Source organism: Dendrobates tinctorius, unplaced genomic scaffold (genome assembly GCF_039654945.1).
Source record: "Dendrobates tinctorius isolate UK_male_01 unplaced genomic scaffold, ASM3965494v1 ptg000016l, whole genome shotgun sequence".
Taxonomy (NCBI): Eukaryota; Metazoa; Chordata; class Amphibia; order Anura; family Dendrobatidae; genus Dendrobates; species Dendrobates tinctorius.
In genome coordinates this window covers 79,621,308-79,633,637 of record NW_027361684.1, presented here as the reverse complement: position 1 = coordinate 79,633,637, position 12,330 = coordinate 79,621,308, and the positions used below count along the sequence as shown (strand labels likewise).

Below are 12,330 nucleotides of genomic sequence, written 5' to 3'. Positions count from 1 at the left end.
TAAGAAAACAAGCTGCCTTACAGCTCCATCAATTGAAAAGCAAAGAAGTATTAGCTCTTAGAACACAGCGATGCAAAAATAATAATTTTCTCTATAAAATAGTTTTTATTGTGTAAAAGCAGCAAAACATAAAAAATGATATACAGTAAATGTGGCATTGCTGTAATTGTACTGATCTGAAGAAAAAAGCTGTCTTATCTATTTTACCACACGCAGAACAACATAAAAAAACACCCAAAAAAGACAATTCCTGAATAGCTGTTTTCTGTTAATTCAGCCTCCCCAAAATTGGAATAGAAAGCGATCAAAAAACTTCATGTGCCTGAAAATGGTACCAATAAAAATGTGGCCCAACAAAAAAACAAGCCCTAACATGACTCTGTCGACAGAAATGTGGAAAACTTACAGCTCTCAAAATATAGAAATGTAAAAACTTGTTTTTCAATAAAAAGCGTCTTTTACTGTGTGAAAGCAGTCATACAAAAAAAAAAACAATATAAATCTTGTATCGCACTGGCCCAAAGAATAAATTTGCTTAATTACTCACTTTTACAGGACGAGGAACAGCGTAAAAAATAAATAAAACCAATTCACCTGCTGTTGATTTTTTTATTCATTTCAAGATTGCAGTAAGACTCAGCGCACAATTATCCTGCCCACTTTGCTGAGCGCTTACATCTGAGGTTCTGTGTAAATCTCAGAAATACATGATTCGGACAGAACCTCCAACATAACATTCCCCATAATGAGGCAAATGGAGGCACTGTGGAAATCGTGTTGCCTATGATCAGGCTGTGTGCATCTTTTTAGGTTGTGTATAAAAGTGTGGTCTGTCACAGTTTAGTGAAAGACAATGCTGAACAGAGGCCAGACAGATTCCAAACTCTGCTCCCTTTTAAAGTGAATGGATCCCTGGTGGGTTTCAAGTGATTCACATCACTCAAAGATTTAGATGGAAACCTCGATGTAAGTGCCCAGCGTAGAGTGTAGGATAAACATGATCTAAAAGGTTATATAAAAACGTTCCCAACAAAAGCTTCAAATCAATCAACAAGAAAAGTAAGTCCCTATTCAAGTCAGTCATCTGCTAAAAGAAATATGGGTTTCTTCCACATTACTGGTAGTACAAAGGCTCTAAAAAAGCTTAATGTACAAAGGCTCTGAAAAAGCGCTATAGCTCCTCACCCCCCAAAAGAAATTCAGCAAATTCTGCTCTCCCAAATCCAAATGCCCCTCTCTTATCTGAGCCCCAGTGTGCCTAAACCACATTTAGGGTCCACATGTTTGGCATTTCTGTAGCGATGAGAGCCCGCCTAATTTACAGGTGCATATCTCCAGAAGCATGAGCTGGGCACCACAACATACTGGTCACTACAATGTACAGGGGACTACAATACACTGGGCACTACAATAGCAGTTCACAATTTTCACTCGGCAACATCGACTGCTGCTTGTTTTTGGCAAACACTCATGGAATTAAAAATCATCACAACACCTGTAGATAAATTCCAAAGGGATACTTTCCAAAATGGGGTCACTTGAGGAAAGATTCTGCTCTTCTACCACTTAGGGATCTGTATATGGAGTCCACAAACTAGACTAGGAAAATCTGTGCTCCATGAGGAAAATAGCACTCTGTCCCTTCCGAATCTCTCCGTATGGCTAAGCAGTACTGTGCAGCCACATATGGGATATTTCTACATTTAGCAGAAATTGTGGGATACTTTTGTTGCCATTTTTACCCATTTCCCTTTGTGAAAATGTAAAATCTGGGGCTAAAACAACATTTTTGTGCTAAAAATGTAATTATATTTTCCCCTTCACAATGGTATAGAAGACTATGACACACTTGTGGTGTCAATATAATCACTGCATCCCTAGATGAATTCATTAGGGGGGTGTTGTAAAGTGAGGTCACTTATGAGGGGATTCTGCAGTTCTAGGATCTCAGGGATTCTGCTACTGTGACATGGTACCCTCAAACCATTCCAGCAAATATGGAGCTTCTTCCCTTCCAAGCTTTGCATGGTGACTCAAAAGTAATTTTCAACCACACATGGGGTGTCTGTGTACTTAGGAGAAATTGCAGAACAAATTTTGGGGTCCATTTTTTCCTGCTATCCTTGTGAAAATGAAAAATGTTGGGGCTAAAAAAACATTTTTGTGGGAATATCAATATTTTTCATTTTCAAAGATCAATGTAAAATTCTGGGAAGCACCTGGGGATTCAATGTGCTCACCACACATTTAGATACATTCCTTGAGTTTCCAAAATCGGGTCACTTGCTTCCACTGTGTAGACACATGAGGGACTCTCCAAATGTGACACGACACCTGCAGACCATTTAATCAAAGCCGACATTCCAAAATGTCACTCCTTGCTTTCTTAGCCCAATTAGTAGTTTTCTCCGACATGGCGTCCGCTAATGATTCCCGTCAATTTTGTGCTCCAAAATTCAAATGGGGCTTTTTCACTCCCAAGCCTTGCCTTTCGTCCAAACCATAGTTTGTAGTTTTCCCCCAAATATATCGGGTATCGGCATACTCAGGGTAAATTGCACAACATATTTTGAAGTCCATTTTCTTCGGTTACCTTGTGAAAATAAAAAAAAGAGGCTAAAAGAACATTTTTGTGGATAAAAGATTTTTCATTTTCACAGCTTTACATTAGAAACTTCTGTGAAGCACCTGGATGTTCAAGTTACTACACATCTAGATATATTCCTTGAGGGGTCAAGTTTCCAAAATGTGGTCATTTGTTGGAGATTTTACTGTTTAGGAACATAAGGGGCTCTCCAAATGCGACATGGCATTTGCCTTCGATTCCAGCCAATTTGGCCTCCAAAAGTCAAATGGTGCTATTACTTCCTGAGCACTGCAGTGCACCCAAACAGTAGTTTTCCCTCACATAAGGGGTATTGGCATACTCATGAGAAATTGCACAACATATTTTATGGTCAATTTTCTTCTGTTACCTTCATGAAAATAAACAAATTATGGCTAAAAGAACATTTTTATGGGAAAAATGTGATTTTTTTTTATTTTCACGGCTCAATGCTATAAACTTCTGTGAAGTACCTAAGTATCAAGGTGCACGCCATATGTCTAGATGCATTGCTTGAGGGGTAATATTTTCAAAATTGGTTCACTTGTGGGAGGTTTCTATTTAGACACATCAGGGGTTCTCCAAAAGCGAAATGGTGTCCGCTATCAATTCCAGCTTATTTTGTTTTTAAAAAGTAAAATGGTGCTCCTTCCATTCCGAGCCCTGCCATGCACCCAAAAAGTAATTTTCCACTAAATATGAGGTATCAGACTACACAGGAGAAATTATAAAATCATTTTTGGAGCCTATTTTTTGTGACATAACTGTCTGGTTTAAGGACATAGAAATTAAAAGTTTGAAATTTGCAACATTATTGCCAAATTTCCCATTTTTTTACAAATAGGTGCAAGGTATATAGAGCAAGTTTTACCACTACCATATACTGTTTATTTACTACTGAAATACCTATATGTCATGAAGAAGCAGTCTCAGAATCAGTGGGATCCATTGAAGCGTTCCAGAGTTATTACCACATAAATTGCCACTGGTCAGAATTGCAAAATTTGGCCTGGTCATTAAGATGGAAACAGGCTTGATTGAGAAAACACATTTCCATTGCCCTATTAGGGAATAGTGAGTTAATAATGGACTTAAAATGCTTAGAATGGCACTACTTGTTACTTCACATGTTGGGCTTCTTTTAGTTTTCTATGAGTTCCCTTTAGTTAAGTTGAGCTTAATGGAGTCAAAGAAAAGAGCAAAAATCCATTGATATGTATTAGAAGTCAAGCATGCACACTAACAAGCAGTTATATGGGCCTGCGCAAATTGTGGAAAGCAAACAAAATAAGTTGCAGACAAAACCAATAGCATTATACTGTAGAATCCTGGTTATAATACATGTTTTAAATGTTCTCCATGAGCTAAAGGTAATTATTTTTCAATTTATATAATTTATAATTATTTATATTATAAATGGTAAAATATTTTTAATTGATTACAGTTGAATTTTACTTAAAGAAGCATTTATCCCATCAAAGTTGTTATATTCTAAATATATTGCAGTCATCATACTATATAGCACTGTGCACTTACAATTGCTAATTTTGCCTTTCTACCCAGCTAATTCTTCTATTTCCAATTAGGTCTATGACATCACGTGATTAAAAACTGCCTAGCTGAATCTTTCTAAGATCTATATAGAAACAGGAAGTCTCTTTCCAGCATGAGGTCATCAATGTATAGTCCCTGGCAGGGCGAGAGAAAGGAGCAGCTGTGTCAGGAGTTGAAGGGGATAACTCATGCAGGGAAAAGAGAATTCCTGTTACTACATAGAGCAAAGAGAATTAGCTGGGTAGAAAGGCAAAATGAGCAATTGTAATTATACAGTTCTAAATAATATGATGAGTGCAATATATTAAGGGGATAAACACTATAATGGGAATTCTTCTTTAAATATTTTTTTTCAATGGAACTTCTATTAAGGCTATGTGATGTAATGGGAAGATGCCTTTAAGAAAAAGGAATTTTTCCAAGTAGAAAACCCCTTTTATCCTATGATACCTGCATAATTAATGAATTATTTGAAATGATGACTAAATATATACTATTAGCTGAGATGAACATCATCGCTTTTCCCAGACATTACTAAAGACCGTTTCAGTAAAAGGCAAACTATAAGTGTCAGCCACAGCTAAGTGATTCCTAATATCCATCTCAATTACTACCAGCAGGCTTGAGAGAACCTCCCAATAGTACAGACAGAATGTATTTCATACATTAATATTTGTAATGCCTCACTGCAGATCAGCATATTTTAACTTTACTCAATGTCATTTATTTAAAGTGTAAACTGTTGGCAGTAAAAGAAAATAGCGGAAGCCATTTTGCAATTTCAATGCCAAACACAGTTTTACTCTGCAATCATTACAAGGTCGCAGAACATCATTTATCCTTACTCTATATAATGCAGTAGATTTGTAATCTGGCAATTTTCCATCATTTATAATTCTGTTAACACAACAGTTACAAAAAAGTGAAAACTAGTAATTACTGTGCCATGTGTAACACTGCCCTCAATAAGGGTATAAAAAAAAAGGTTGAAGGGGTTTCCCAAAAAGGACAAAGGATAAGTGATAAATGTGTCTTTGTTGGGAGCGGAAATGAATTTTAAAGAAAAAAAATTACTACATGGAATGGTCTTAATAAATTACAAATTAGGTACAAAAAGAGTCTATAGAGCAGGGTTCCCCAACTCCTGTCCTCAAGGCCCACCAACAGATCATGCTTTCAGGATTTCCTTTGTATTGCACAGGTGATGCAATTATCACCTGAGCAATACTAAGGAAATCCTGAAAACATGATCTGTTGGTGAGCCTTGAGGACTGGAGTTGGGGAACCCTGCTATAGAGTGTATGGGGGTATCTCAAGAATCCCCTTACAGGAAATTTTGAGGGAAAAAAACAGAGAAATCTATTATTATTATTATACATTTTTATAGCGACATTTATTCCATGGCGCTTTACATGTGAAAGGGGCAAATATAGACAAGTACAATAAACAGGAGCAATACAAGACACACATAAGTACAGAAGGAGAGAGGACCCTGCCCGCGAGGGCTCACAGTCAACATGTCTATCGCTGTGTCCTAACTCTCTACTCTGACTGCAGATATTAGGCATACTGAATTTGAACATTCCAGATCCTTTGCTGTTCTCGGAAGACAAGCCACCTCCAGAGTTTTAGCCTGCATTATAGGGATTATTGTACAGAATTGTAGAAACCCTCTGGGCTAAACTGTTCCTCTATATATATATATATATATATATATATATATATATATATATATAGGTTTAGGAGAATGTCTTTTATTCTTCAAGGTAAAAATGTATGGACAAAAATTTTACATGTCATAATGTATGGCAGACAAAGTAAAACTAAACAAAAACAACAAAAATGAAAGCGTATTATCAGTATTTCTACGTCTATCATTTTTTTCTGCAGTTTTAAACCTATTTTAAAAAATCTATATGCTTTGGTTTTCTTACAGTTACATGACCAATAATTTCACAGCTTCAGAACTGACCTACATTTATGTAGGTCAGTGTAAACTGCAGTATCTAGTTTCCATTTATTCCCGAAAGATGTTATTTTACCAGAGATTTTCCTCTTTTTGATTAATATACAGTAAATGCACCTTTGCTTAGAATAATATGATTTTTCAGTGTTTATCAAGAATGATTTTTCAATAATATAAAAGCAAATATATATATTACACATACATATTTATATGCGCTATATATGTTTTAAAGAGTATCCATCGTTTTCATTAATAATACAAAAATAGAACACTTGAAAATAAGAAACTTAGTCATATATTATCAGAGAACTCTGCTTCCTTCTCAGCCAGAACTGATCAATAATTTTCAAAATTCTTAATTCGCATGTAAAATATGTATTCAGTGAAGACATTTCTACATTAATGAGACTGAGTAATCAGTAGCAACTATCATCTCTTAGTTAAAGGGAAAGGAGGAGAATGGGCAAGCTAGAGGCAAAGCTCCTGCTCCTCCTCCACTTTCCAGTTACATAAAATCTTATCAGAAGGAACTGCCATCGTCTGCATCAGTAATGTAAAAATCTGTCTTCACTGAATACAGATTTTACCTGAGAATAGAGAATTTTGAAAATGAAAGGTCTGTCCTGGTGGAGAAAGATAGGATATATTACTAAGTTTCTTATTTTCTTGTGTACTCTTGATTTATGAAATAAATGTTAAAAGGACAGTTATGTTTTAAAGAGGAGTGCTGAGTAGGATGATATGTAGTTTTGTGAGAAAATATGCAGTATAACCTGTGATTTTATCATTTTAACTTCTGCACTTTCTGGAATTTTCAGTCCAGTGGGCGGTCCTATCAGTGATTTACATCTGTCTCTGTATGCACACTTATAGAAAGAAAGCTGTCAGTCATTGATAGGGCCACCCACTGGACCAAAGACCCAGAAAGTGCAAAAGTTTAAATGATAAAATCATAGGTTATATTGAGTGTTTTCTCACAAAACTATATATCAGTCTGCTCAGCTCCTGCTCTGTAATATGGGGCTTCAGAATGGACTGCATTTTTATGGTGACAGGTTCCCTTTAAGTTAGTCGTTCTCAACAGGTACAAACAGTTTTGACCTATACAGAGCAAATATATTGATGGCACTAATATCTCCTTGAAATGACAGTAAACTACAACAACCCCTGTGCTATTGTACTAAGCCCAGTTGACTGAAAAGCAAAGTAATATGTTTAACTTCTATGGTTCACCCAGATATGTATAGTCTCCAATCTATCATAACTTTAAAACCATCTGCCTAATGATATATAGATGCCCCTTGTGTCGCCAAAACAGTTATGATTCCAAGAGGAATGGACAAATATGGGGTTATTCTCTGGTCTGGCACCATTTAACAGTAGTTGCAATGTAAGGCGGGGGTTCACATAACGTTATGGCAGTCCGTTAAACGGATTGCGTTACACCGCAGCATTAATGTGATGTAACGCATCCGTTAACGCTGCCATAGACTGCCATAACATGGCGCATCGCTAACGCATGTCAAAATCAGCATGCGTTAGCGATGTGCCGTCATGCTGCGACAGACCTTCGGACGCGGTCTGCAGCGTTCGTGGGTCAGTCACAGCTAGCGCAGATAGAGAAGCTGCGCTAGCGTGATCGGTAAACACGATCACAATATGACAGTAGCGTTAATGCAGTCCGTCAACGCTATATGTTGAACGGACTGCAATAACGCTATGTGAACCTGGCCTAAGGCCTCCATGGCTTGAATGCTCACATCAATGCTAAATCAGATTTAGAGCCTGAAATTTTGGCAAATAATTGAAATTGTCACTTTTAAACCATTCCTAAACAGTTTTTACAGTGTTGCAAGTGGGTTATCCTGCTAAAACAGGCTGCTGCTATTAGCTCTGATAACTTCCCATTGTCTACAACTATATCTATATGTACATGTATGCCAGGACCAAAGGTTTCCCAGCAGAACCCAAAGTTTGATAGTGCCTACACCAGATTGCTTTGTTGTATCCTGTTGCTATCTCTTCCCAAAGTATTACACAGACATGATATAAATTTGGTCATTCACATCATCTCAAAGGAAACATGCATCATTAAACCTGGCTACATGGTTTAGTTCTGATTTTCTTAATGTAGGCCCTTTAAGCAATGGGCAGAGATGAGCATGGATGCATCAAGCTGCCAAACACCGGTTTATTCTGATACTTTTCAACCATAGCAAGCATTAACTTTTTTATCTTTGCCAAAGTATCTTGCTTTCACTGTCCACATATATTAAAAAGCCTTGGGTACCTATTACCCTGTCTTCAATTGTCATTTCTTGGATAAAACAGTGCAAACTTGATTGCAGTTGTTTCGCCATCACAATTTGGCCCTTGGCAATTTTCACCATTTTTCCTTCAATGTAGAATTTACTTGCTGCCTGATATATCTCACCACTTGGCAGGTGTCGTTTTCACAAAATAATTAATAATATTCACTTCACCTTTCAGTAGTTTAATGTTTAATGATGTGTAAGTAGAAGCCTCATGAAGCCTTCAACCAACACGATATTGACATTTTCTTGACCCATAAATTGCACCTTCCTCAATGGCGCTCAAGGTGACTGTTTACTGTTCCTATGCCTTTTCACGGTCCAACAATATGGCTATGGGTATCAGCCCGTTCTAAAGTGAAGAGTTAAAGTAACGCTGCAATAAAACAAACATTTTTATCATCTAGAAGCATATTTATAAGGAAATGTTCTATTTCCATATGATGATCATGATATATTAATATGGTGGTATGCCATGTATAGAAAAAAGATATCTCTTTACATGTAATAAGTAGTCACCCAGTAGAATAATATGTTGTTCAGCTTTACACATTTTTATAAACCCTCAAATGAAAATTAATAGTATTCAAATAACTTAGAAGCTGGTGAATTCTTAAGTCCACTGCAAAATGTATTCATTCAATAGCCAAGAGTAACATTCTTTACCTGCCAAGAAGGAATTAAGTCGACATATGAATTTTCCAGGCAATGTTGATGTATTTAAATTTGGAGGAAGTTTTTAGTAGCCAGCTATGCAGCTTCCATTGAAAGCTATTTGTAGCACATCCAAGAAATTTAAATTCCCGCCTCTTACTATTGCAAAATATAACATATTCTGAAGCGCTAAACCACACCTGTACATAGACAGCCTAGACACACCTGTATTGGTAAGTTTGGGGTTTTAGTAGATTTTGAACATTTGTGATCAGGCTATTTATGTCTCAAAATATTGCTGCACATTAAAACATTTTAATCAGTGTATGCATAGCAACTGCTATGGCTCTCAAAAAATAAGTGATGCAGTTAGTAATGGCTATAAATAAACAGTTACTCCATTCTAAGTACATAGCCCCATGATTACTTTTTTGTGCCTCTATTCCAGTAATGCAGCATCTCTTGCATTAATCTTGTGTGATGGCATCCCTCTGGGTCAGATCTCCACTTTGTGATCATTATGCATATTCTAGCTTTGCTGCAATGATTAAATTTTTGGGTACATTATTCCTAGGCTATGACATCACTCTATGATGTCATTGTGGAGTTAAAAGGGTTGTCCACTACTGGATAACTCCTACTCAATCTATTTAAGGTAAGAACAATGTATACTCACCTCCTGCATTGGTGCGGTTCCCACAATGTCTGTACGACAATTCCCGGTGCTGATAGACTGCAGATCATCAATATTGCATCAGACCAGATATCCACCCTCTTGAAATTGTAAAGGCTGCAGATGATCAGCGGTTGCTGAGTGGCTAGAATGAGGCCACTGCTGTAGGTGAGTATTCAATGTTTTTATTTTAAACTGGGCCATGGAGTAAGCAGGGGTTGGTTAGTAGATGATAACTTCTTTATGTCTCCATACAATAAATGTAAGGAAGGACAACTTAATCATGGCCTGTGTCATATCTATATGCATATAGTCCAAAGGATGTAGTCAGCCTTCTGATTGTGGCTATGGCATAGGCCATGGCCAAAGTCAGTGATAGACTAAAACACTGGCTAGGTTACGGTACTTTTATTGTATGCTGACTCATCTATCAAGACTCAAAATTTAACTGCGTGCTCATTTGAATACCGTGGTTCTTCTACTAGTGACTTGTGGGTCAATCTCTATCACATGGCACCAACACCATAAGCTATGAATGCCAATTTAGATTTTTGGTAAAATTAAAGACCCAATCCAAAACGAGATGTGTTATGCAGCACTTACTTTACACTTCCCATGTAAAACATGTACACTCCGCCAAGTGTGACGAGTTGGCGAGAGCAGTTGGCCAACAATATACTCCATTCCTAATGTAGCTACATTGCCCTACAATTACTTTAACAATAAGCATTGAAATGATTAGTATAGTGGTCAAATCATAGGTAAATCACATGCAAGTTGCCGTCATGTTGTGTGCGGCTGACAACCAGTGACAGAAAAAATATTTGGAAACATTTGTGACTCTATGTTGTAATCGCAGGAGGTTGAAAGTTGCATTGTGTAGAAACAAATTATATACAATGTTGAAATGTGACTCTAGGTCACCATGTAGTGCTAGCTTTATAAAGTAGTTTTAAACTTTAGTTATATTAATTATATTAGATATAAAAAGTGGAATGTTTAAGGATTTTTATATGTATAGAAACACAAAAAGGCAAAAACACCAATATACTTATGTTCCTAATAAAACCTGATTTAATCTCTTAACGACCAGCTGTAGTTTTGGCTTTGCATTTCATTTTTTGCTCCCCTTCTTCCCAGAGCCATAACTTGATTATTTTTTGGTCAAAATGGCCATGTGAGGGCTTGTTTTTTCAGGGATGAGTTATACTTTTGAACAACACCATTGGTTTTACCATGTCTTGTACTCAAAAACGGGAAAAAAATTCCAAGTGTCGTGAAATTGCAAAAAAAAGTGCAATCCCACACTTGTTTTTGTTCTGCTTTTTCAACATGTTCACTAAATGCTAAAACTGACCTGCCATTATGATTCTCCAGATAATTTCAAGTTCATAGACATCAAACATGTCTAGGTTATTTTTTTTATCTAAGTAGTGAAATAAGATTCCAAAGTTTGTTTAAAAAAAAAAATTGCGCCATTTTCTGATACCCATAGCGTCTCCATTTTTCGTGATCTCGGGTTGGGTGAGTGCCTATTTTTTGTGCTCCAAGCTGCTGTTTTTAATGATAACATTTTGTGCAGATACGACCTTTTGATCGCCCATTATTGCATTTTAATGCAATGACACAGAGACCAAAAAAAAGTAATTCTGGCGTTTTGACTTTTTTTCTCGCAACGCCGTGTAACGGTCAAGTTAATCCTTTTTTTATTGATAGATCGGGCGATTCTGAATGCGACGATACCGAATATGTGTATGTTTGATTTTTTTAATTGTTTTATTTTGAATGGGGTGAAAGGGGCGTGAACGTTTATATTTTTTTAAAAACTTTTTTTTTACTTTTGGCATGCTTCAATAGTCTCCATGGGAGACTAGAAGCTGCCACTACCCGATCGGCTCTGCTACATACAGGCGATGATCAGATCGCCTGTATGTAGCAGAATACCTCACTAGCTATGAGCGCCGTTCACTGGGCGGCACTCATAGCAATCCGGCACTGACAACCATAGAGATCTCCAGGAGTTTGACAGCAGCATTTAACTGGTTAATAGCTGCAGGTGGATCACAATTGCACCCATGGCTGTTCTGGGTACATGTCAGCTGTTCAAAACAGCTGACATGTGCCGGGAAGGATGTGTGCTCACCGCCGGAGCCCACATCATAGGGAGAGAGTCCAACATCGGCGTAAATTTACTCCCGATGTTGGAAAGGGGTTAAATAGTATTTTGCATTCTAACATCATATTCTATTTACAGGACCAACAATTCTATTTTTAAAGCTTTGTAGCTATTTGAAGCCTGGTTATCTGCAGTAGATATCATATGTTATTAGTACAGATGGTGAGAATCGATTCACAGGCCCTGGTCAAGCAGCACATGAGCAATCTGTGGACGTGGATGGGAGCTACGCAAACCTCCTCCATCTGCCATCAGATCTTTTTTGATAAGCTTATCTGGCGGGACATCATGTGTGCCACATTGCAATGATCATGTTGTCCAAATCAGCTAAACAAAAGATGAGCCAGAGATACCATCAGGTAAGAAGAAGTTCACTGAGCTCCCATCATG

The 12,330-nt window shown here is 37.1% G+C and overlaps 1 protein-coding gene across 3 annotated transcripts in view; it reads right to left on the bottom strand.

Annotated features, from left to right (window-relative positions):
- Positions 1-12,330, bottom strand: part of TBL1X (transducin beta like 1 X-linked) — a 489,223-nt gene that overhangs the window by 377,577 nt on the left and 99,316 nt on the right. The window lies entirely within an intron of this gene.